General features: G+C 45.7%; 1 pseudogene; it reads left to right on the top strand.

The window, feature by feature from the left end:
• The first annotated feature begins 8342 nt into the window (after positions 1 to 8342).
• LOC113630323 (ER degradation-enhancing alpha-mannosidase-like protein 1 pseudogene) lies at positions 8343 to 13990 on the top strand (annotated as a pseudogene).
• Positions 13991 to 15596: the final 1606 nt, after the last annotated feature.

The raw sequence follows: 15596 nt of genomic DNA on the forward strand, positions 1-15596 counted from the left end.
GGGTAGATGGGTAAATGGATGAATAAATGGATGGGCGGATGGAGGATGGATGGGTGGATGGATGGATGGGTGAGTGGATGGATGGATGGATGGATGAACGGGTAGATGGGTAAATGGATGAATAAATGGATGGATGAGTGGTTGGATGGATGGGTGGATGGGTGGATGGATGGATGGGTGGATGGATGGATGGATGGGTGGATGGATGGATGGATGGGTGGATGGATGGATGGATGGGTGAGTGGATGGATGGATGGATGGGTGGATGGATGGATGGATGGATGGGTGAGTGGATGGATGGATGAATCAGTGAGTTTCTCTGCATCTCCTAGTTGCAGCACTCCCACAGCTGTGTTCCCCAATGTCCACAGACAATCACAGCCTAGCTCCCAGACTCTTCTCCCAAAAGCAGAGGCTTTAAAGCCCAGTCATTCCTTGGTATTTCCATCAGATGGGCTCAGCTCCATCTGTCTTCACTCCATTGGCTGACTCCACCCCAGGCTCCTCAGAGCTAACCAGACCTTAGAGACCCAGCACATACTCTTTGGCAGCCTCACCCTTTTGTACTTATATTCCAAGCTCAGGTGTATTAGTCAAGGTAATTCAGTCCAGTTGCTGCAACAGTTGCTCATAGGCTTATGGCAATGGCATATTTCTTACTCATATCATAATCCAATCAGCTATTGATCCAGCAGTCTTATATGCTGTAATTTAGCAATCCAGTTTCCTTCCATCTCAAGGCTGTGCCTTCCACATAGAGTTTTGCAGTCTTAAGCTGGATCCTTATGCTCTAAATAAAGAGAATGAACCAAGGTTCTAGACCTTAGAGTCCACTGTTCACCTGTAAATGACAAGTGATGGCCAAGATCCTTAGGTAATATGCCTTGCCCACCTGGATATCAAGTGCTCCAATATGTGACACCATCCATCCAACTGCTTAAGCCAGAAACCCGAGAGTAACACTTGCCTCATTGGTTTCATCCTCACCACACACCAAATCTATCAGCAGGTTCTATTGTATCTTTGGATCTACCTCTAAAACATGTCCTCATTTCTGTTAACTTTTTCATTTGGGTATAACTTACACTCAAAATTGCATATAAGTATTAAACTTCATTTTTTTTTCAGAATTCATTGAATGTCTTTTTTTTTTTTTTACATCTTTATTGGAGTATAATTGCTTCACAATGGTGTGTTAGTTTCTGCTTTATAACAAAGTGAATCAGTTATACATATACATATGTCCCCATATCTCTTCCCTCTTGCATCTCCCTCCCTCCCACCCTCCCCATGTCACCCCTCCAGGCGGTCACAAAGCACTGAGCTGATCTACATATGAATGAAAAAATTATACAAAACTCACACACAAAATTGTATATAAGTATTATGCTCCTTTCATTTTTACCCATGAATGCACCCGTGCTACCATCTGTAAGATATACATTTCCAGCATCTGAGAAGTCTCCCCATGTCCCTTTCCAGTGAATATCCCTCTAAGGTAACCACTATACTGAACCCTATCACCTGTTCTTGACTTACACATTAATGGACTCATATAATATATACTCTTTTGCAACAGACTTCTTTTGCTCGCCATGATCTGTGTGAGTTGCCTACACGTTGTTGGGGGATCCAATGGTTTATTTACTTATCTATTTTCCTGCAGATGGACATTTGGTTTTCCAGTTTGGGGTTTCCATTAATAAAGCTGTTATACATTCTTTTACATTTTGTGTGTGTGTATGTGTGGCCATGAGCACCCATTCTTGTTGGACATATTCCCAGGAGTCAACTTCTGGGGCTTAGGATAGATGTATCTTGAGCTTTGGAAGACACTGTCAAGCAATTTTTTAAACATTTATATCAGTTCATACTCCCACCAGCAGTATATGAGAGTCGCAGTTGCTCTACTTTTTTTGCCATCACTTATTTTAGTCTCTTTAATTGTATCCATTCTGAGACAACCACAGTTTATCATCTCCACTACTATCACCCATTAACAGTTGCCTGGACAGCTGCACTGGACTCCTAACTGGTCCCTTTGTCTTCTGGTCTTTTCAATCCATTTTGTACCCGGCATCCGGGGTCTATCACTTCCCTACTAAAACCTTTCAATGGCTCCTGGTTACAGTTAGAAATAAACCTATGCTCTTACAGTGACCTTCAAGCTTCTACATCTCCTTTCTCATCATTCAGACTTCATGCCAAATAATGTCTCCTCAATGGACCTTTCCTAATGAATGTCCATAACGTCCCCAGGAAATCATTACGCAGCAAATCCATTGCTGTATCTTCTACACCTCTCTTATCACTACCCCCATCGTCTAATTATTGGCTCAACTCTGAACTATCTTTTCCCACTTACCTTTAATCTCCATGAGAGCAGGACTCAGTGTTCCCTGCTGTGCCCCAGCACCCAGCCCAGTGCTGGGCACATTGTAAACCCTCCGTAAGCGTTTGCTGGGTGCACTTGCTTCCATCTGGGGCTGGGGTCTTAAGACGCCCCCAGTGCATGTTCTTGCAGCTGTTTCTGTTGTCACCAAGCCACTGTCCTTCTCAAGTCAATCTCAAATTGTGGTACATGATATTAAAAGCATCAGGACCAGATGTTCAATTTTCCAGACAGGTTGCTCTGATTGGAATTCAACTCTGAAAGAAGTTTCTGACCAAGAAACAACCAAACCCACGACTTGACTGCCCAGTCACCTTCACTCAAGGCTTTTGGCTTGTGCCTCCTTGAAACATTCACTGGCTCCCCAGTCTAAATATCTCCGCATCTCTGAACATGTCAGCCCCCTGGCCCGCCCCTCCTCCACAGCTTCTATAAAATCTGCCTTCCAGGAAACTGTTGGAGATTGACTCTCCCCTTCCAGAGTCACCTGTGAGGGCAAGAAAGGTATTGTTATTGTTCTCTGCATTTCACACTTAAACAACCTGGGGCTGATCTAATGGAATCTCTCTCTCCTCTCACTCCCCTCCTTCCCAGGGTAACCTGGAGGCCTGGCCACCTGGCTGCAGAAGTGAGATGGGCCGCAGAGAATCCACCTACCTCTCTGAGACTGTATTTGAGAGAACGCAGAAACAGAGACGAGCTGGTTCTAGCGGTTTGAGAAAAAAAAGAGATCTTTTCCTAAGCAATTTCTAGTCGTGTAGAGGACTGACATACCATAAAATAGGCAGGGTAATCACAGCATGCGAGATTAAAACCACGCCTGGAGCGCACAGATCCTCGGGGTGATAGGGGTGGGCTAAGAGCTGCTGGCAGCCTCTGTGCTGGGCGGTGCCCACCCCTGTCTCTACCTCTCTGTCTCTCTGCCTCTCTGTCTTCTCCATCTATCTCTCTCAGACTCAGTTTCTCTTTCTCTGTCTGACTCTTTCTCTCTTCCGTCCCCTGATTCTTCCCTCCCCCAACTCCCAGCAACCACCGGAAGCCCATATGGACCTAAACTCCAAAATGACAGAAATAACGTCTCTATTCCTTTTTGCCTTAAGTGCACAGGTACCTCTGAAAGGAGATTTCAGAGATAGCTCTCACATGTTTCTCTCAATTATACACGCACACAAATAAAAAACACACATGCGCACAACCGCTGTTGCACATCCACACACACATGCACACAAACATACCCACACACATACATACATCCACTCATACATCCGCTCTGCCCGTATGGAGTACGTCTGGCTCTGCCACTCATTTACTTCCTTTCTATGCTCTCTCTCTCTTCAGTACCTTAGCCATACCCAGACCCCTGAAACGACCCCATTGGAATCCTCATTCTGGATGCCTCGGTTTCACTCTCTTTCTAGACGTAGATGTACGTGCATTTAGACACCCACCTGTCTTATCTTCCTCCTGCTTGCAGATCCTTCCTCACACATCTGTGGAATGACAGCCCTTGCATTCCTGCCCCACTTTGCTCCAGAGTGCAGTGTCAATGCACTCCTTCCTCAGTACAGCCCTTCCCTTGGTGGAGAATGCACAGTGGTGACTTGTGTCGGCTTCTCTGCACGATGTCACCGTGATTGACGGCTGTAACAGATGGCCCTGCCTTCTTTCCTTAGTGAGAAAGGGTGCACAAAAGCATGCCAACAGCAAGGACCCCTACAACTGAGATCAACAGAGTGGTATCCGACTTCGGCTCCCAGCCTGCCCAGGCTGTACGTCCGTAGGCCAGCTGTTCTCCTTTGAGGAGATATGACATTCGGTACAACTTCCTAATATAAATAATGATGCGATTCTGTAACTAGTCTCCAAGGACAACAAGGTCTTCTATATGAAGGACAACTGGCTTTTCTTCTAAGAGTAGTAGATTTGGCCTTGACATGGCCAAAGCCAGAGAATTGGACTCTGTGTCCGACACTGGCTAATTTCAGAATTCCATCGCTAATTCTCAAGCACATGCTGGGCTTTTCATATCAATACCTCGGATGTAACGAGGGTTCTCAACTCCTCTTAATCTTACTAAACCGCGGTTCCTGCAAAGCAACTGAGTGATTTTCAGTCTGTTCACGTTAAGATTTAGCGCAGCATGCAAGCGGCTGAGCTGATGTTAACGTCTGAATCGTGAGCAGACATATGGCCCCAGCCTTCCCTGCTCCCGCCTTAGCGAGGGCTTCCCCTGTCCGGGTTTGATGGCTGAGATGCCTCTGAGGGCTGGTGGACACTGTTTCCCTGACTACTGGGAATGAAGTACACAGGAAGGTCAGAGGTAGCTGAAGGGTGGCAGAGGGGAGAGATTTTCTGCTGGTCCTCTCCATCACGTGGACAAAGAAAAGAAGGCTGAGATTTAGGAAACCTGGGTCCTACCTGCAGCTCTGCCCTCCCTCCCTCGGTGGTACCAGCCAAGTCACCTTCTGTCTCTGGGCCTCAGTTGGAGCCCCAGTTTCCTCATCTGTGAGAAGGTAATTCGGACAAGTAGTTCTGAGTCTATGGTGCTCAAATGGGGATCAAGTTCTTGAGCCTATGACCTGCTAACTGCCCAATCCCAAGTTATGACAAGTCTGACAGACTGGCCAAATTGTGTGTGTGTGTGTGTGTGTGTGTGTGTGTGTGTGTGTATAATTTTTTGCTAACTCAAAGAGGGGCAGAATTGGCCTCTAAAAATTTGTCTGCAGGATGTTAGGTTATTAAAAATATTTATAAAAAACTGGTTTATTTCCTCCCTCCCTCTCTCTTTCTTCCTGTCCTCTTTCCTTCCCTCTTCCTTCTTTTATTTGCTCTCAGCGAATATTTATTGAGCAGTAGTTTTGTTCCAGGTGTTTTTATAGGCACCAGTAGTATAATGGTGAACTGGACGTGACAGTGGATTCTCGTCATAATGGTTGGAACATGGCAATTGTACGACCCAGGAGGTGCTTCAGGATTACCTGCTACATAGAGCTAAGTAAATCTGAATGCCTTGGCATGTCCCTAAACTTGGAGGCTTGTGGGACAATAGGAGTCATTTTCTTTTGTCAAACTCAAGTAATATGGGAGGCTCAGCCATTTGTAGATCATTGGTTTGACATTGACATTCACCAGGATGATGTCATGGCCCAGTTGTCTAAAGAATGGACTCTGGGGCTTCCCTGGTGGCGCAGTGGTTGAGAGTCCACCTGCCGATGCAGGGGACGCGGGTTCGTGCCCCGGTCCGGGAAGATCCCACATGCCGCGGAGCGGCTGGGCCCGTGAGCCATGGCCGCTGAGCCTGCGCGTCCGGAGCCTGTGCTCCGCAACGGGAGAGGCCGCAACAGTGAGAGGACCACGTACCGCAAAAAAAAAAAAAAAAAAGAAAACAAAAGAATGGACTCTGGAGCCCCAAATTCCCAGGTTTGAATCCAGGCTCTGATGCTCACTCAGGGAGACAGTTTAACCTTTGTGCGTCTGCGGAACAGGGTTAGTAAGAGAAAACCTCCTTCCTAGGATTATGAGTATTTAATGTGTCAATTGTTGGAAAGTACTTAGAATTGGATCTGGTGAATTGTCAATGCTGCTAAAATAAATTCTTCTTTTATTTCAGTATGTCTAAAACCAGGTGGATTACCTTTTTATAAATAACGATTTCTTTTATCTGTTGTCCCTATTTCCATAAATGACACCACCTTGGTCCCAGACTCTCAGGTTCGTGTGGAATCCATGCTGAATACTGTCCCGGCAGGGCTTTGATGAGCAGAGCTGTGGAAACCCAGCTCTCAGCTGACACGTTAAGATCCCCAGGGCTCACCTCTGTAATGAATCAACTTCTTCCCGCCACTTGTAGGCTGAAGATATTTACCAGCTCCTAATCGACAATTCTTCAGTTTAGCATTTTATATCTGTTATGGTCTAGCTACCTGTTCAGCCTCCAGGAACACCTCTTGGAGAGGTTCCCAATGTTCTAGTTTTCCTGAACTATGTCATTCCTTCTTTTCCCGTCCCCAGGCCTTTGCTTGCATTATCATTCATATCTAGGAGGCATCCTCTTCTCTCTCTATCCAACCAAGTGTATCCTTTCCTTCAAGGACCAACACACTGTCACTTCCATTATGAAGCCCTACTTGAGTGTGAAGTCACCCGTCAGCAGTGGTTTGCTACTCCTCTGACCCTCCAGGGGAGATGTTTGCGCCGCATTCAATAAAGATCACATTCTGCCTTTTACTCTGGTTATCGAGGAGACGGTAGATCACAGGGGTTAATGGCAGAGATTCTGGAGTCAGAACATCCTGACTGTGTCCTCTCATTTTTTCACTTACTAGGGTTGACCATGGATAAGTTTCAACTTCAAGCCTTACCTTTTCTATCTATGCAATAGTAAGGATAGTGCCTGCCCCTCCGGGCCTCCTAACTGGTCTCCGGTTCTACGTTGGTCCCTGCAGTTCATCCCCCACACTGAAGCCACAGTAATTCTTTGAAAACTTAATGCAACCCCCCTGATTTGAAATCCTCCAACAACTTTTTCATTATCTTCAAAATTAAATCCCAAATCCTTCCGTTGGCCTGTAAGCCTTCTCTGGTATCATTTCCTACCATCTGCCCTCTCTCTCTGCTTCAGCCTCCTCGCTGTGTTCCTTGGACAGTCCAAACATGCCTCAGGACCTTTATACGTGCTGTGTTCCCAACCTGGAAGGTTCTTCCCCCAGGTATCCCATCACTCACTTTTACTTCATTCATTCATTGGAGAGACATTCTCAGACCTACTCCCCATTAAAATGTCACTCCAGTCCCTCTCCACCTACGCTGCCTTTTAAATTATTACCTCTAAGATGTATTATATACTTTGCTGTCTATCTATTTCCTGTTTGTCTCTCCTCAATACCGCCACGGGGTAGCTAAACCCCGTGAAGGCGGGGGACCGTGGTGTGGTTCACGATTTTATTCCAGGCCTTGGAAACAAAAAAAAGTTTTTGGCACATACTTAGCCCTTGAGTAATAATGAGTAAATCAATGAGAGAGGCTCAGCCCAGTGCCAGATCCAGGTGGGCTCGCAACGTGCAACCGCCGTTACTGTTGAACTCTCACGGCTGGGGGCTCACATCTATCTCCCCACTGGTTTGTGAGCTCTTCAAGGGCAGTGGCTGTATATTATTCATCTCTGTGTCCCTCACAGAACCTAGCACAGGAGCTCACCCATGCATGTTAATGTCAAAGAGCTCTGCAGACATCAGAAGGCAAAAGCTACAAAACAGAATGAAAGCAGCCCCTTGCCAGGGTGTGTGGGCCCTGGGAGCATTTCATTGCTCTGTTATCTCTGGCAGTGAGGACACGGAACCCTCACTGACAGGACGCAGCAGCCAGAGCTTCAAGGATGACCGCTGGACCTGGACCGTCCCCTGTGGGGTCACGTGCTTCCCAGGAGGAGCCCACGCCGTGGTAGCTTCCGTCCTTACCCCTGCCTACCTCCTGGTCTTCCGTTCCTTCTTCCCTCCAGGAGTTCTGCCTCCTGACACTCAGCACCCCATCCTACTGTCTCAGTCCCTGCTGGAGCAGAGACACAGACTCCTTCCTGCGTAAGCAGGAGTCACTCTCCAGGACAGAGCCGTGACAAGGTCCCATCTCAGCAGTGCCCGGGAATCCGACACCTGGAGAGCCTTGTGTATTTTCCCCTAGCTCTCTGTCGAGCTGTGAATGTTATTAAAGTGCCCTATTAGAGTGAAAAAAAGAATTCCAGATTAAACCACACAATATATAGGATTTAAAATACAGGCTGTGAATGTAATTTCCGTGGGAGCAGTGGTGAGCGAGTAAAGGGGGGTAATTTATGATTCTCCTGAGGAAAAGTAGAAGGCAAGACAGACACTCCGAGGTGATTCTTTCCTCCCCTCCTGCCCTGCTCAGACCCTCCCTTCGTGGCCTCTGGCCACTCCCGGTAGGCTTTGGAGCAATGCGGTTCCCCAAGCGGAGAGCCCAGCTGGTGGTGCTGCCGACAGAGGGGGCTGACATCCTGCCAGCTGCAAGCATCTGGAGCATCCCCAGGTGTGTTTACCTAAAGAGGGAGGGAGCATCAGGTAATACATAAGTAGAGGGTTGGTGATTTAAAAAGGAAAGAAAAGCTATGCCATGCTTGTCCCCTAAACTTGGCATCCATGCAATGGAACTGAGCAGAGCCCAGCCTCATAATAATAATTCACCTTTAAGATTATTTTCTATGCATCAGGCTCTGCCCTCAGTGCTTCTCTTGTGTTATTTTATTTCATCCTCACAATCAGCTTGAGGCAGATACTACTATTATTCTCCTTTTCTAGGTAAGGAAACTGAGGCTCAGAGAGGGTAAGAACCTACTCAAGGCCACACAGCCTAGAGGTGGTAGGTGGATTTGAATGCAGGCAGATTCCCTTGAGGGAGGGGAGTGCCTGGACCCCACTACTGCTATAGACATCAGTTTGCATTTGAACAGTTGCCTTGTAGTTTCTTATAATGCTCAGAATAATGATAACAATAACTAGTATTTATTGGTGCTTAGCAGGTGCTGCCCTGAGCACTTCTCTTGTGTTGCCTCTTTTATTACTCATATCCACCTCAGGAGGCAAGTGCGCTATTATAGTATCCCCCATCTTTCAGATACAAAGACTGAGGATCAGGAAAATGGAGGGACGTGCCCAGCATCTCATGACCAAAAAGGGGAGGAACCAGAGTTAAACCCAGGCAGTCTGGCTCCAGAGGCCACCCTCCTAACTGTAACATTCTGTGCTCTCACATGCACTTCAGACACAGGAGGAGACTCTAATTCAAAAGTCAAAGCTTGTTCCTTAACAAACACTGTTCCAGAACATCTCCAAAAGCGACGTGCGTACTGGAGGTATATGCAATGCGTTAGGTGGCGCGCGGAGGAATCATCTTAATTTCCCTAAGTTTGTATTACTTTCACTGTGCAATTCAGGGAAAAGATGTAGGCTTAGGTATGCACTGGCTGTGTGAATCTGTGCAAGTCACTGATTTTCTCCAAGCTGCAGCCTCTTCAGTTTCACCTGCAAAATTGGTTAATTAAGACCTACCGTGTAGAGGAAAGAGTCTGAACAAGTATCTGAGGGATGGGAGGCCCTCTGTGTGTGTGGGAAGAAGACAGGACCCAGGGAGGGAGGAAGGAAATAAGAGAGATGGGAGGGAAAGAAAGGATAGAAGGAAGAAGAGAGGAGGGAAGGGAGGGAGGAGGAAGGAAGGAAGGAAGGAAGGAAGGAAGGAAGGAAGGAAGGAAGGAAGAGGGAGGGAAGGCAAGATGGACCGCAAACTGATGTGTACTCCAGTGCATTTAAAAAATATCTTTAGGTCTTCCCTAGTGGCGCAGTGGTTGAGAGTCCGCCTGCCGATGCAGGGGACACGGGTTCGTGCCCCAGTCCGGGAAGATCTCACATGCTGCGGAGCGGCTGGGTCCGTGAGCCATGGCCACTGAGCCTGCGCGTCCGGAGCCTGTGCTCCGCAACGGGAGAGGCCGCAACAGTGAGAGGCCCGCGTACTGCAAAAAAAAAAAAAAAAAAAAAAGAAATCTTTAAAGCCTTAATAACCCTTTAATGGGTACTTGCTCTGTACCAGGCACTGTTTGAAGGTGTGCACACGTTCTCATCCTCACACTGACCCTATTATGTAGTTATCATTCTCTCCATCTTGCAGATAAAGACACTGAGGCACAGATGGTTGGAGGTCTGCTGATGGTGGCTTTGCTAGTAGTTGGCACGGCTAAGGCTTGAGCCCAAGCAGCCCGGCTGGAGTCCATGCCATGAATGCACGGCTGCTCCAAACCGGGACGAGAAGCCGGGGCGTGGTCAGCCTTTGCCCATACAGTAGCTGACTCTGTTCCCTCTCGACAGCTGAGCTGGCCCACGGTCCCCACACCAGGCACTTGGCAGGGACTTTCAATCAATTTTGCCGTATTTGAATCTTTCTCACCTGTGAGGCTGGCATTGAGAAAAGAAGAGGATGAGACAAGTAAGTACCGACTATCTCCTATGCGCTGTGCTCAGCTATGGCCACACCCTCCACTGTGCAGACTCTCCCCAAGGGCACTCCGGGTACCACTAAGGTGGCATATGGAGGAATTCAGTTTTTAAAGTCATCCACCATTTTACTGTGTGTTAGGAAAGCCAATGTTGTTGAGATTTGCAAGATGTTCTTAACAAGGTCATGGATAAATAATATTCAAGTTAAGAATAGAAGTGGGTCAATTTACAGGGGGAAAATTAAGGAACATGTCACTCTGGAGGTACAAGTGCCTGAAGGCAAAACAAGAATGATAGAAGCTTAGGAAATTGCATTGTTTCATCAAATTCTCTCTATAACCCTGTGTATGAATTGGTCATTCCCATTTTATAGATGAAGAACAAGGGGCTTAGATCAATCGAATAGCTTGCCCAAAGTCTCAACACTTGAAATCAGCAAAGTAGAACTTGGAATGCTACTGCCTGACCATCTTGGGGTTCTCTCTCCACCATCTCAATGGTTTGTTCTTTCTGCTACACTTGCCCTTGAGACCCATACCTGACCCCGCCCCCTCTGCCCCCATCTCTGACTTCCTTTCTGTCAAGGGACTTACTGAATCTGAAGGAGTCACTAAAGCCAGTGGAAGTGTATTTATTTAAATTGTCAAGATAAATTAACTTTTGGAGCCCCGTTGGAAGAGTCCTGCAAGCCTGGGCTGTGGATTGGAAGCCATGAATATGCAAGTACACGGAGCCGTTGAATTAGGCTGCTGCAAACATATTGGGAGGCAGCTGGTTATTTAATAATCTGGGAGAACCACAGGAATAGACAAGCGGTTGCTCTGGCCCATTTGCATGGGTAAAGTGATAATTTTATAACACAATTGCAGCCATTAGGTTTCCCCAGACGAAGTCAGGGGAACACCATTTGGGAGCAATCTTGGGTGTCGTCAGCAGAAGACTGCTGCCTCCTCACCCCAGCTGTCAGACAGAACGACCTGTTTCCTGCAGCTGCAGCCTTGTGAAGCAGTGGAGAGCAGGACCCAGGAGTCAGACAGACTCAGGTTTGAGTCTCAGTATTGTTGCCTTGAACTATGTAACCTCTAGCTGATGGCCTAATCTCTCTGAAGCCCAGTTCATTCATCTGCAAATGGGGATATTATTGGTACCTTCCTTTAATGGGTCGTTGTGAGGATTAAAAGTGATCACCTATCTAAAGCTTTTAGAACACTGTCTAGTACAATGATTCTCAAACTCTTCTGCACACCAGCATCACTGAGAACCTTCCAAAAATTTGCTGATGTCTGGACCCCACCTCTAGAGATTCTAATGTGAGCGTGAATATTAGAATCTTTTAAAATATCTCAGGTGATTCCAATGCATTGCCAAGGCTGAAAACTACTCTCCAAGTACAAAAGTGATGCTTTAATAGACGGAAGCTAGAGTTATCATTTCTTTATCATTATACTTGCACTCAGGGGGCAAGTACAAAACTCCTCTCTCACTTCTGAGGGGGCTTGAAATTCATCAGCAATTCATCCTTTGTCCTCATCCCTGATCTGGCCAATGTCTAGTCTTCTTAGAAGGGGAGAAAAGTGGGATGTGGTTGGGTGAGGGAAGCATAGCTTCAAGGAGAACTGGGTGATAATGGGTCATTACCTCTCAGCACATTCTCTAAAATTGGAACTTTTCAAATAGTCGCTAAATATAGCCACTAGGGAGAACAGTATGGAGGTTCCTTAAAAAACTAAAAATAGAGCCACTATATGATCCAGCAATCCCACTCCTGGGCATATATCTGGAGAAAACCATGGTTCGAAAGGATACATGCACCCCAATGTTCATAGCAGCACTATCTACAATGGCCAAGGCATGGAAGCAAACTAAATGTCCATTGACAGACAAATGGATAAAGAAGATGTGGTACATGTATACAATGGAATATTACTCAGCCATAAAAAGAATGAAATAATGTCATCTGCAGCAACATGGATGGACCTGGAGATTATCATACTAAGTGAAGTAAGTCAGACAGAGAAAGGCAAATAACATATGATGTCGCTTATATGCAGAATCGAAAAACATGATAAAATGAACTTGTTTACAAAACAGAAACAGACTCACAGACATAGAACACAAACGTATGGTTACCAAAGGGTGGGGGGAGGGATAAACTGGTAGTTTGGGATTGACATATACACACTACCATACTTAAAATAGTTAACCAGCAAGGACTTACCGCATAGCACAGGGAACTCTGCTCAATATTCAGTAATAACCTAAATGGGAAAAGAATTTGAAGAAGAATAGATATACGTATATGTATAACTGAATCACTGCTGTACACCTGAAACTAACACAACATTGTTAATCAACTACAGTCCGATATAAAATAAAATTTTCTAAAAAATTAAAATAAATAAAATAATTTAAAAATAGTCACTAAAGATAATACATAGATAGAATTGTTATGGCTATGGTGAACAATCACTGGAGAAGGCAGATTTCAAGCAAGAGCATGAAACACATGCACAAAGAGATCAAAGGGTGTTATCTTTTAAGATGCTCATTCCCCCTCCTTCCCCTGCCCCAAATGATGCTGCTGAACCAGTTACCCTGACCCTGATCCCCTTACAAGGTCCTCACCCAGTGTTGTAACTTGTTCTTCTAGGAGGGGCATGAGGCATGAACCTAACTCCTGGGGCATCTACGTGAGAAACAAGATGCAGCATCCTTGTCTAATTACCCATGGCCTCTGTTCTGGTCCTCTGCACTTCCTGCTGCATTTCCCTGCTAGGGCTGAAATCCTTTTCAAAGCCTGGCCTCCTTTACTGAGTCATTCACCTCATGCCCAGCTCCACTTTCTCCTTCCTCTGACAGCCCCTTTTCATCTGGGCTGTTCAGAATCATGGTCATGTGTTGGTAGAACACCTGAGAGCCATTCTCGGCTCCCTTTTTGCTGGCAAAACTCACTTCTCGGAACGTCAGATACTCACGCTCCCAGATTTCCTTGCTGTTAGTTTTGGCCAAGTGGCCCAGTGCTGGCCAATGAGATGTAGGCAAAGCGTCTTCTGGGGGGCCTTGAGCTCCAGAAAGCAGTGAAGTTACTGATCAACACAGCTTGATTTCACAGAGAATCAGCTTTCCAAGTCTTTGACACTATCGTAAGGGTCCTAGGAAGTTTCCCATCTGACCATAAAATAATAATGGATTCCAAAATGCCCACTGGTGATATGACAGTTAAGGATGATGACAATGGATTATTGTCCATAGTTCATGACCTGACCATGTGACCACTCCCTACCTTTGAAAACGCTAAGACAGGAATCCTCTATCCTCTGGTCTAAAGACAGCAACAGTGGACAGCCAGAGCTGGCTCCCTGTTGGTGGAATTTGGGATTCTTAGGTGATGACTAGGGTGGCCAGATGAGAAGTGAAAGCTCTTTGGAACCCGTAGAACGCTGATAAGGAATATTGTGAACCTTGAGTTGGGTTACTGAGTTGGAAAGCACGGGAACTTGGATGTTGGGCTGGATTACTTCCAAGAATATTTCTTGAAATCTTTCTCTTTGGAGAAAAATAAGACCTACAAATGTTTAAGGCCACTGCTGTGGACTGAATTGTGTGTCCCCCAAATCCCTATGTTGAAAACATAACCCCTAATTTGGAGAAAGGGCCTTTCTGGAGATAATTAGGGTTAAATGAGGTCCTGATCTGATAGGATTCGTGTCCTTATAAGCAGACACCAGAGCACCTGCTCTCTCTTTCCTTCTCTTTCTTTCTCTCTCTCTCTCTCTCTCTCTCTCTCTCTCTGCCATGTGAGTACACAGCGAGAAGGGAGCCATCTATAGGCCAGGAAGAGAAGAACTCTCATAAGGAACCAAACGGACTGGCATCTTGAGCTGGGATTTCTAGACTCCAGAGCTGTGCAAAACTAAATTCCTGTTGTTTAAGCTCCCCAGTCTATGGTATTTTGTTATGGCAGCCTGAGCAGACTAAGACAGCTATATACCAGAGTGTACAGTATTCTTACTTAAGGAGAGATCCAGTGGCCTGAAACAAAGTATGGGTCCTTCTCTATGTCAAGGTAAACATGTCCAATGGGCAGCTGATAAACTCTTGGGTTGACTCTCTGAGGGCCTACTTCCCCGGGCTGTGGTCTAGTAAGTTGCCATCTGCCTCTACAGTTTTTACTATGTTGTATAGAAAAGATACAGAGCCCTTCCTAAGAAGTTTAACTGGTATCTCCAGGCCTCTGATGTTCTCTTCTATCTGCTGAGACCAGAATTAGTGGAGTCTTCATAACACTTCTGTCAGGTACCCAAGAATCCTTTCTATCTTTTTGTGGGCATGATTTTCTACAGAGTCTGGAACAGTACACAAAAGTCCTATGTGGGTGTGCTCCACTACACTGTGGCAAAAGCAAATAAATGAAGAAATGGATTTTGCATGCGAGGAAATGAGGCTCAGGAGGTTATTTAACTCATTCAAGTAAGTGGTAGGACAGAGACATGGAGTCTAAGTCCATGCACAGTCTTAATCACCACTCATTGTTGGAAATGAGGTGTAGTGTAAGAAAATAAAAATCACCCTCCATCCCATAACCCAAAGATAATCATAATTGTTAACATCCTAGTTTATTTTTCTCCATTTTCACAACTTGGGATCATACGATATATATTCTGTATTCATCTTTCACTTAATCTAATATCATAAATACTTCCTATGACATTAAATATTTTTTCTAAAACATGAAAGAAAGAGAACTGGATGGAAGTTTCTTTTTCAGGGATATGTATAAATACTTTTGTCTTCCATTTGATGAAGAGAATCTAGTACAAAAGTCTGGAAACTGATGCATGTTGATGATCAAGGGCCATGTTTTATCTGCGGACACATACCTTGGGAAATCACCATAAAACAAATCTTTTTCTGAAGAGGGCAGGATCATATGTAAAACCTGTACACAGGCCTAAATCTCATTCATTAGACGTCATCACCCTCCGCTATGATTGCCATTGTGTTTCTGATGAGAGGACATATTCCCCGACCTTAAAGAGCACCTACATGCCACAGACTAACTGGATGGTTGGCTTGACTTCATGTGTTAACATCACTCTTCCCTCATCTGAAAACAGACATCAGTTGAGACCAAACTACACCAAAATCCAGCCTGAAGTGGAAGTGAGAGAACAGAAGTCTGCCATCCACAACAGTACAGGGAT

This window comes from Aethalodelphis obliquidens, unplaced genomic scaffold, assembly GCF_003676395.1.
Source record: "Aethalodelphis obliquidens isolate GAN/ISIS:26980383/991018 unplaced genomic scaffold, ASM367639v1 scaffold30, whole genome shotgun sequence".
In the NCBI taxonomy this organism is placed as follows: Eukaryota; Metazoa; Chordata; class Mammalia; order Artiodactyla; family Delphinidae; genus Aethalodelphis; species Aethalodelphis obliquidens.